This window comes from Portunus trituberculatus, chromosome 44 (genome assembly GCF_017591435.1).
Source record: "Portunus trituberculatus isolate SZX2019 chromosome 44, ASM1759143v1, whole genome shotgun sequence".
Lineage (NCBI taxonomy): Eukaryota > Metazoa > Arthropoda > Malacostraca > Decapoda > Portunidae > Portunus > Portunus trituberculatus.
In genome coordinates this window covers 9,319,747-9,330,710 of record NC_059298.1, presented here as the reverse complement: position 1 = coordinate 9,330,710, position 10,964 = coordinate 9,319,747, and the positions used below count along the sequence as shown (strand labels likewise).

Sequence of the window (10,964 nt, the reverse complement as noted above, 5' to 3'; positions counted from 1 at the left end):
TAAATGTCCAACGGAAGATTACCGGAATAAAATGTCACGTCACGCAATCATCAGCACTCAAAACAATACTCTCGTAAGCAAAAGTAACAGTTAAAAAAAATAAATAAATAAATGATGAAAGGAAGGGGAAAAAATAGAAGGGAAACTCTTGCAGTGAGTGAGGCAGAAAGAGGGGGAAGAAAAGAGCGAGAACCTAACGAGAGTTTGTGGAGAAATGGACTCGTCCTCTCCTTAAATCTTGTAAGTTTGGTGCGAGTCTTGTAAGTTTTAGCGACGTAACAAAAAGAAAAATAAAACTTATGTTCCCACCACCGATATATTATTTAGTCAGGGGAGACTTGTGAGGAAAGTGTTGTTGGAGGAATTGGAAGTGGAGACTGAAGAGGAGGAGAAGGAGGAGGAGGAGGAGAAGGAGAAGGAGAAGGAGAAGAAGGAGGAGGAGGAGGAGGAAGAAGAAAGGGAAGGAGGAGGGAGAAAGAGGAGCAGCAGGACATGATCAATAACAAGTGAGAAAGAAAGGATGTGAAGGAGAATAACGAGAAAGACAAACTATTTCTGAGAGAGAGAGAGAGAGAGAGAGAGAGAGAGAGAGAGAGAGAGAGATTTAGTTTTGTGGAAAGATGCGTAAAACGAACATCGAGAAATCTGAGAAGGGAAGAGGAAGAAATATAGTAAAGATCAAAAGTCATGATATCTTGCAACAAAGGAAAGGAAGGGAGGAAGCAGACGAAGAAGAACAAGAAGACGAAGAAGGAAACGTGAACTGCTAATTTGAGACACAGAACCAGATGATAACGGGAGTGTAACAAAAGAAAAGAAAAAATACTGATCGAGAGAGAGAGAGAGAGAGAGAGAGAGAGAGAGAGAGAGAGAGAGAGAGACGAGAGACGAGAGACGAGAGGAACGAAAGAGAAAGACTAAGACACACTTATAAGGGAAGACTGATGTAAAGAAAAGAAGAAGAAAAAAAAAAGATAATATACACGAGGCAAGAGAAAGTCGTAGTGAATTATTTGATCCGTTAGCGAAAGAATGGAGATAACAAATTATAGAAGAGAGAATGAGGCGTTGAAATGAAGCAAACTACTGATAACTGCGACGAAGCCAGAATTTGGTGATGTAAAGAGAAAGATAGACGAATTAATAAAGAAAAATTGTATGTAAAGAATTATCAGAAATAGTTAGCTTGATTAAGGGACGTGGGCGAAGAGAGAGAAAAATAAAGGAAGATGAAGAAGGAAGACCCGAAGGAAAAGGAGAAGGAGGAGGAGATGGAGAAGAAAATGGTGAGGAAAGATGAAAGAATAAATTACTGTGGATGTTGGTTGGTAAATTATAAGTAAGGTAGAGAAAATCATAATAATAACGATAATATGATAAATATATAAAAACACAATACTGATAAAAATAGCAAGAAATGGAAAAGGAAGGAAGAAGAAAAGAATCAAGGAGGAAGAAATAAATGAAGACGAGGAGGAAAAAAAAATAAGATTATAAATAAGACACCGATAAGATGATTTAGAAAGAAATGGATATCTAAGAAAGAGAAGAGAATAAAAAGAAGGAAGCAGAGAAAGAGAAGGAGTGAAAGATAAAGAAAGAGAAAAGGAAAATTATTAGAAAAGAAATGGAGGAAGAAAAAAAAGAAAAGAGGGGAGAGTAAGAGGGAGAGATGAAGACGAGGAAAAAGGAGGAGGAGGAGGAGGAGGAGGAGAAGGAGGAGGTGGCCGGCCATAGTGGTGGGACAGAAGGGGTGAAACACTTGGGAAAAATTCCTTTATAATTTCTGAGCAGCCTGGAGTTCCACTAATTGGACAACCCAGCGGTCGTTGTCTTTAACATATTTCCCGCGTGGCAACGGCGGCGGAGGCAGCGGCGGTGGTAGCGGCAGCGGCAGCAGTGGTGGTGGTGGTGGTGGTGGTTGAATTATTAAATGAAGTCCCGAGGCTGTCTGTTATAGCTGGTACGGGTGAGTGGGAGATGGGAGTGGGAGAGAGAGAGAGAGAGAGAGAGAGAGAGAGAGAGAGAGAGAGAGAGAGAGAGAGAGAGAGAGAGAGAGAGTGATGTGACGCGATGAGATTTAAAAGGACAGAGGAAGAATTGACATAAAGGCGAGGAGAGAGAGTAGAAAAGATTAATAAGGAAAGAGAAAGAGGAGGGTAAGATGTGATGGGGAGGAAAGGTGACTGAAGACTGGAAGGAGGGAAGAGGGAGAAAAGGATAAGTTTGGAATGGAAGGAAGAGAGAAGGGAGGGAAGAGGAAAGGTTGCGGAGAAAGACGGGAATGACAGATGAGGGGAAGAGATATGATGAAGAGAGGGAAAAGAGAGAAATAGGATGAATACAAGGGAGGAGAATGGAAGAGGAGAGGTTTTGGAGAAAGATGGGAAGGACAGATGAAGGAAAGAGATTATGATGAGGAGAAAAGGGGAAAGAGAGAAATGGGATGGATACAGGGAAGGAGACTGTTCAATAAGGACATGAAAGGATAAAAATAAAGTGGCTAGGGAAGGATGGAAGACAGAGAAAATATAAACGGAAGAAAGGAGAGAGAGGGGATGGGAGGAGAAACAGAGATGGAGATGGAGAAGAGGAATAAGAAAAGGAAAATGAGAAAGAAGTTTAAGAGGAGTGGAAAGAGAGGGGAAGGCGAGTGAAAGGAGGGAGGTGTAATAAAGTAAAGGAGGCGTGACAGAGGGGACGTGAAGCAGTGTAGTGTATTAAAAAAAAAAAAAAAAGAGTGAGCGGGGATTGGTCGCGTGTGCCAAAGTGGATAGTGAGATAAGTGAATTAAGGGATCACCCGAAAAAAATAGTAAAGAAAAAAGGTACAAAAAAAAAAATAAAGCAAAGATATATGTAATTCTTCCAATTTGCTGACAACACAAAATCAGGGTTATTGTGACTTATAGTGTGTATCAGTGTAGTTTATTTTAGTTTTGTATGCTGCTATTGGTATCAGGTGCTAATGGTTACAGATTTTCAAAGGATTACAAACTTACAAAAGATCAATAACAATATCCTTTTACGTGCTTGGGGGTGTTCAACTCCACTTCTTTGTACAAATAGCGGTATTGGTGCAGATGGTGAAGGACGTGAAGGAGGCGGCAGGTGATGTAGGTAGATGATTGAGAATGATAGATGTGGCTGGCGAAGTACCTATAGTGATAACAACAGGTATAAAATTGATGAACAAACCTTCCTTATATATTCCCCAGCAGTGAATACTTGGGACAGACACCCTCGGTCACTGGGGAAGGAAACATGACTAATTATATGACGCTTGGTCCTTTTGGTGGGAGGGAAGTTTTAAAACACAAAAAAAGAGGTTCAATTAGCTCCCCGTATCTCGCCAGTTAATAGCGACAATTCTGAACCCTAATAATCCTCTTTTTTTTCACCCGCACCCGCCCCCACCCTCCGCGCCGCCTCGACCTGAGTAACTTGATTTATCGCCCTCGACGTAGGTGGAATAAATTACAGCGTCTCTATACACTGACGGTCACGCTTCCTCCGATTTTAGCTCTCGCCTTTATTCCTCTGGTTGCACGAAGGTCACGAGAGGCGAGTCAGCGGAGGAAGGGAGGGAGGCAAGGGCTCACGTCTCCTGCCGCCACAAGTCTAAGAGGAGATGAAATTTCTCTTCTTTCTCTCTCCGTCTCTTTCTCTTGAACCTGGAGGAAGTAGATCAGGGGAGATAATACACACATCCACACACACATATACATGCATGCATGCGTACATTATTTTTCTATATAGTAAGGAAATCTATACTGAATATGAATACATCACATAGTAACTAATTGAAAATACGGAATGTTTACCTTAAAGTATAGGAAATTGTTAATACGCTATTCTAAAAAATAAGAAAGAAGAAAAAGCAGATATCCGTGTCTAGCCGTAAAGCACCTTGATAATGAGCTTAATGCATTACCTTGCGGAACGTGAGTTGAGCGGGGTGATATGCAAGCACGTGGGGTTTGTGGTGCGTTGCTGCGGTCGATGGTGGTGGCGATCGTTGTGGTGGTGATAGTGGTAGTAAGACATAGCGGTGGTCTAAGTATGTATGTTATTCTGCTATTGAGGAATATAATGTGATGTTGCATGAGTATATCTTACGTTAGGCTTAAGGGAGAAAGTTGCCTCACTGCGTCTTGAATATTCTCGTCTCATTACGTGGATGGGCGACTGTTGCTGGAGAGATTCTTGGTTCTTGGGTATAAATATGTAACGGGTTTCTTTTTCGTATTCTTTTTGCTTGGTTCATTCTTAACACTTCAGGACGTCAATTTAGTTTCATTACGCTGATAAACCAGGACTACTATTGTGCATAAATTAAGATAAATGTGCTGCCACTCGCCGCTTCATAAGACTCTCTCTCAATCTGTTCAGTGTTAAAAGATATATTGCGGTTTTTTTTTTCCTTAGGTGGAAATTATTGAATGAATGAAACCGCATCAAGATCATTGAAAATTAACGAAAATTCACAGCTTTGTGTTCTGGACATGTCAGTTAAAGATGGTATTTTCTTCTTCTTCTTCTTCTTCTTCTTCTTCTTCTTTCTCTCTCTCCACGTAAATTTGTGGTCGAAGAAACCGTGCGAAGAGCATCGATAATTGCTAGAAAACTTCATCATAAATTTACTGTCCGCTAATGACCGCCGCCTGGTCTTGTATCGCCTGTGTGTGTGTGTGTGTGTGTGTGTGTGTGTGTGTGTGTGTGTGTGTGTGTGTGTGTGTGTGTGTGTGTGTGTGTGGCCGCTGAGCATTCTTTATGATCGGGTATAAAGTACGTTAACTGCTGACTGGAAGGAAGGAAGCGCGCTTGGTCGAGGCTTTTAAGGAGAGTTTATTGGCCTGTGACTCGTGTAAGTAGCAGCCGATAGAACACTTAACGCTCGTGTCACTCAGTCTGTATAATGTTGATGTGAACGCTGATGTCTTTCGGGTCGAGAGGAAGGCGTGGCGAGGCTTCTGGAAGTGTTGGGTAAGGAGAAGCAAGATTGTGTATAAGGAAAGCTCTTCACTACAAGATACACTACAATTCTCAACACGAACAATGCACTCTTATAAATTTTTTACCAAAATAATTTGTGTATGATACATTCAGTTTACTTAGGGAAGGATCCTATTTATTTTTTTTTCGTGGGTGGAGTTTTGAAGGAGATTTATTCGGAAGGGAAAGGATGTGAAGCTATACTGACTGATCGCCTTGGATGCTTCACCAGTCAGTCTTCATACGTTTGATTTCGAGACACCAATCAGTCAAGGCGCATCATATTTTGGGTCACCTGACAGTCTTATGGTATATCATCAGATCTCTGCGTCACTTCTCTCTCCCGATTTTTCTTTTTCCTTTTTTCTCTCTCCTTTCTCGTATCACTGATCAGTCTTCTCGCGCATCCCCCGTTCTCTTTGCGTCATCACTCAGACTACTTACGCTTCGCCTGACCTCTTTCCTTCACTTGTCTCTAAACGCATCTCGTGACCTCTTTCCAGGCACTACACGTGGCCTGGTTAACAGACAGACGTTGTTGTTGATGTTATTTTGTTGTTGATGGTGGTGATAGTGGTGGTGGTGGTGGTGGTGATAGTGGTTGTGGTGGTGATATGATGACTGTGATGGTGACGGTGGTAGTTAGAAAATCTCTCTTTTCACATGCAGTATTGGCGCCCCACTTTCACTGCAGAAAATATATGTGTATGTATATGCATGTTGAATAATGTCATTAAATATTCTTTGAAATACATCCATCACCTACTTGTGATCTCATTAAAGTAAACTCGTTCATATATTTATAAATGCATCAAAGGAATCAATATGCATCACGTGAAGCATTCAGATGAACTAAATGCAAAATTAAACACTGAAAAAAGAGTTCAGTAATAACAAAGAAAAAAAACAGAATTCAGATTGTATTGCTTACAAAAACACACAAATTGTTTTCGCTCCCTTCAGCAAACGCTAGTTACGGAATAATTGAAGACCGCTCCAGCCTCAGCCCAGCGCTTTAAACGAGATTCAGGCAAGGAGACTAAGTCAGGTCAGGGCTGAGAAGCAGCTTGACATTTGCCGCGCCGCCCCTGCTGGAGGCTCATCAATGTTGCAGCCTCCCACCGCCGCCGCGCTCTGCCCATCCCATCCCATCCCATCCCATCCCGCCCCGCCTCACCCCTTCTTGCCTCACACGCCTCACTCATGCCGAGCCACCTGGGTTACTCTGTTCCTCTGACACACACACACACACACACACACACACACACACACACACACACACACACACACACACACACAGATTTCCAAATTTATGTTCTGGTTATTTTTCTTGCTTTTTCGGCGTCGCAAATCAGAATATCTTGTCTTGCACTACGGTTGTTTTCGACTGTTTTGGACATTTGGCTTTTTTTTACGAGATGCAGTAGTAAAAACAATAGTAGAGATAGTAGTAGTAGTAGTAGTAGTAGTAGTAGTAGTAGTAGTTGTAGTAGTAGTAGTAATGATATAGTATTGTAGTAGATATAACATTTCCCATCATACAAAATTATATGTTATCCTCTCACCAGCAATTTAGGCAAAATCGAAATGAGGCTGAAGTAATAGCGAAAAATATGTGAGACGTGACTTCGAGAGGAGGAGGAGAACGACGAGGAGGAGGAGGAGGAGGAGGAGCTCATCTAATAGAATCCAACCTCCCGGGAGAAGTGGGTCGGTGAGGCCGTGAGGAAGGAAAAGTGGACGGAAGATAAACTAACCACGTTCAAAGGAGGACATGAAGAGAGCTGCTGACTTACCTAACCTTGCGTGTGTGTGTGTGTGTGTGTGTGTGTGTGTGTGTGTGTGTGTGTGTGTGTGTGTGTGTGTGTGTGTGTGTGTGTTTGTGTGTGCTGCGACTCCACTCGAAACCATGCACTGTATCAGAAAGAAGGCAAAAACGAGGGTGAGAGCGCAGGAAGAAGAGGCCAAACGACACATCCCAGAAGATAAGGCACAGGAGGCTCGTCTTAAAGATCAGGATTTCAAAACTTAAGTGCGTACTAGAATTTGGATTAGTCTTGTACTTCAGGAGATTTTGTTCAGTCAGGATAGTGGGTGTCTGGGAAGAAATATACTTGTCAAACTAAATTGCATCCCTTAAGATTTAGGAGGCTAGAGGAATGTAGTGTGTGTGTGTGTGTGTGTGTGTGTGTGTGTGTGTGTGTGCAACCACTACTTACTAGCTATCAGTGTTGGTTAAGTATTCATTCTCGGCAGCTGTTTTAGTGATATAAAATCTATCTTCATCTTATACGTACTCACACATCCTCCCTACCTGTTGAGGACATTAGGTGTGCTTCAATCTCCTCCTCCTCCTCCTCCTCCTCCTCCTCCTCCTCCTCCTCCTCCTCCTCCTTCTCTTCATCCTCCTCCTCCTCTCATCTCGCTACCCGTGCTTAGTTTTATATACACATTCTTACTCCTCCACTTCGTCCCCATTGTATATTTGTGTATTTCTGTCGTACCCAATTGTGCAAAGATTTGATGTTTATTTCTTCTGGCAATTGTAACACTTACACACACACACACACACACACACACACACACACACACACACACACACACACACACACACACACACACACACACAGTGCACCCAGAGATGTTTGATTATTACTAGCACACGCGTCCTCCATCTCTCCTCACAAAAAGAAAACGTACTCTGGCTCATCACAGATCCCGGTGTCACATTTACCTCATCCCCCCCCGCGCGCACCTTAAAAGCAGCAGCCACACTTGCACGTACTACATCCTCCACCTTCACTTCACAAGACTCGGGGAAACGCAGCTGGATGGGCCCTCATCTTTGCGGTAAATAAGACAGCTTAATCCTACGTCGTCTTAACTCCGTGTTTACTTTTTCTATTCTTTGAGGAGCTGACCCGAGAATGAATGGCCCATAAACCTCCGTGGCCGCGTCTAATGAACCAGGTATGAGCCTTGTAGGTGGAAGCGGGAGTGGAGGAGGAGAGGGGTGCGGAGACCTTCGTATGATGTCTGGACAGCGAGAGGACTCAGACGAATGGATTGCGTATCTAGAAAATATGCTTACATATGTTTTCTGAATATGTTCTCTCACTTTCCTCTGTTCTCTCTCGACTCCATCCGCCATTTCCACTTCTCACTTCTCTTTCGACCGACGCCCTGACTAATTACGGCGAGATTAGGTTACATTTCACATATATTAATGTTTTATGATTAAAAGCCAAATATTTTACACCGGACTAATGCGTGTTCGAAGCGATTACTGCGAAAAATTACGTTGAATGAACAAATTCATAAAAAGAAGGTATAATTACTGATACAGAAGTACTATTTTGTTTTTGTTTGGTACCGGAGTTACCCTATTAATTGTACAGCCTTTCAAACCTTGTGTTCGTTTATATTAGGCGATAACATTTCTTATTATTCATTTTTGTTCGTAAATAATCCTTGTTATTGTGTTTACCTCATAGCCATTCAATTTTTTTTTTTGTGTCTTTTCCTAAGTATGTAATTATTATCTTTTTAACAATAGTCTTCTCTTCAATCTCTTTGTTTTCCTTTTCCTCGTGACATTATTTGCTGTTTTTTTTTTTTCCTTCGTAAATTCAGACTTTATTCATTCTAACTTTTACTCATCAACTCTTATTTTTCTGCAGCCACTAGGTTTGCAGTGTCTTATTCATCACATCCTTATCCTTCCTTTACACTTTTTTTTTTTTTTTTGCAAATTCTGTCATATTCTACCTATCTCTTCCTTCCTCTTACCGTCACTGTTCGTTTTTTTTTTTCCTCCCAAACACACCACCACCACCACCACCACCACCACCACTACCACCACTACCATCGTCCATCGTCAAGCCCCCATTTATCTTTCCCATTACTTCATCTTCCTATCCATAAACTCACTCGTCTGCCCAGCCACAGCCATATATCCCTTCCTCACCACCTCCTCCTCCCCTCATCCTCTCCCTTCTTCCCTTTTCATAGACCTTTTTCTTTTCTTTTTTCTTCCCGTCTCGAGGCAGAATCATCCCTTTGCCGTTTCCCTCTTTCCTTTTTTTCCTCCTATATATATATTTTTTTTTTCTTTTTACCTTTTGTTTCTTCGGGCACTCTCTCTCTCTCTCTCTCTCTCTCTCTCTCTCTCTCTCTCTCTCTCTCTCTCTCTCTCTCTCTCTCTCTCTCTCTCTCTCTCTCTCTCTCTCTCTCTCTCTCTCTCTCTCTCTTTGCACTGCCAAATACAACCTTCTTTCTATCCCATACCTCTCTTTTTTTTTTTTCCCTCTCCTTTTGCATCTCCTTGTCTTCCTCTCTGCACCTACTTCACTTCCCCTCCTTCACAACTCCACCTCCTCTTCCTCTCGCTACACTCCTCCCTCACTATTCTTCCCTCCCTCCTTCCATCTTCTCTCGCGCCGCAGCTGCAACAAAAGAGGTTAGTCGTGGAGTCTTCATAAAACCTTTTACGAGAGAGATGTTCCCAATAACGGATTTAGTTCTGACTTATCCAGTTTTTAGGGACGCGCAGCAGCGAATCTTCCTTCCCACCGAACGAGATCACTTGTAGGAATCACTTGTACTGCGGTGGCAAGGGAGCGCTGGGGGATTTAAAGGTATGATCAACAAATTGCCTACTTTTATGGCCTCGTTTTATTTGCTGCTCCTCGTTGTGTTAGTAAATGTTTGGGTATTGAGAGAAGATTTTCTTTTTATTTTGTGTCTATTTTTTTTTTTTCTCTCTCTCTCCTTGCGGCTCCGTTAATTTTTTGTGGTTTTTCTTTCATTTTAGTCTTTATCTAGTTGTGTTTTCTGGTATTCTCTTTGTCTCGTGTTCTGTCACTGTCGCGTGTGCTTTCTCTCTCTCTCTCTCTCTCTCTCTCTCTCTCTCTCTCTCTCTCTCTCTCTCTCTCTCTCTCTCTCTCTCTCATGTAGTGTTTATCTTTTTCTTTTAATTAGTGTTAATTTTTTGCTTATGTTTTTTTATTTAATTTTTTAAGTGCATATTTTTGTTAAATTTATTTTGTTTCTTTGCGTGTTTGTTGTTGTTGTTGTTGTTGTTGTTGTTTAAGTTAAGTTTGTTTTATGTTAGAGTTTTGTTGTTGTCTGTAGTGAAGGCGTGGGTTTGTTGTGTTCACGACGTGTTTGTTAAAAAGTTTGCGCGCAAAACACCGCCCCAGCTTGTTAAGGATACATAAGTTGTCCGGGTGGGCCACTCCTCGTTTTTCTCGCCTTTTTTTTCCTCTCCAAGCTGTGTAAAACCACGCAGCCAAACATATGATGTGGATTTTTATTCTTCCAACACTTTTCTTCCCAGCGTTTATGAGGTTTGTGAGGCTCTACTTCATTATTTTTTTTTTCAATTACGCGTGGTGGTGCTCTCTCTCTCTCTCTCTCTCTCTCTCTCTCTCTCTCTCTCTCTCTCTCTCTCTTGGTGTCCAGATGCTCATTATGTATATACGTGAATTAATTTCTTGCTGGTCCTCTACAGTCTACAGATTATTAACAGGGGATGTAGCTCAAATGGTAGAGCGCTCGCTTAGCATGTGAGAGGTACGGGGATCGATACCCCGCATCTCCAGGGTTTTTAAATCTTATTTTCCTGTGAATCATGAATGTTTTCCAATGACTTCTTGTAGAAAAATAGAAAAAGAAAAGCCCGTTTGTACACAATGGGGAGATGATGAAAGTGAACCGCTTTGTTGTTTAAACTGAGCCTCGATTCTTTAAGAAGCTGCGGTAAAAGTGGTCCAATATTTTTTTTTTTTTTCATGCAAATATTCACAATTCAGGATCAAATTTGTGACTTGTATTAATATTTCACTCTTGTATTGCGCCTGTGTATTTTTTTCCGATTCATCACAAAATAGATCAGCGACACCAGAAGAGAAAGTATTTTAGGTTTTTTTCAAATATACACATCAGACTAAATTATAAATGTAATTGATT

At 41.6% G+C, this 10,964-nt stretch overlaps 1 non-coding gene across 1 annotated transcript; it reads left to right on the top strand.

Moving 5' to 3' along the window:
* Positions 1-10,523: 10,523 nt before the first annotated feature.
* On the top strand, positions 10,524-10,596 carry Trnaa-agc. The gene has a single exon. It is a non-coding gene; the product is annotated as a tRNA-Ala (tRNA).
* The last annotated feature ends 368 nt before the right edge of the window (positions 10,597-10,964 follow it).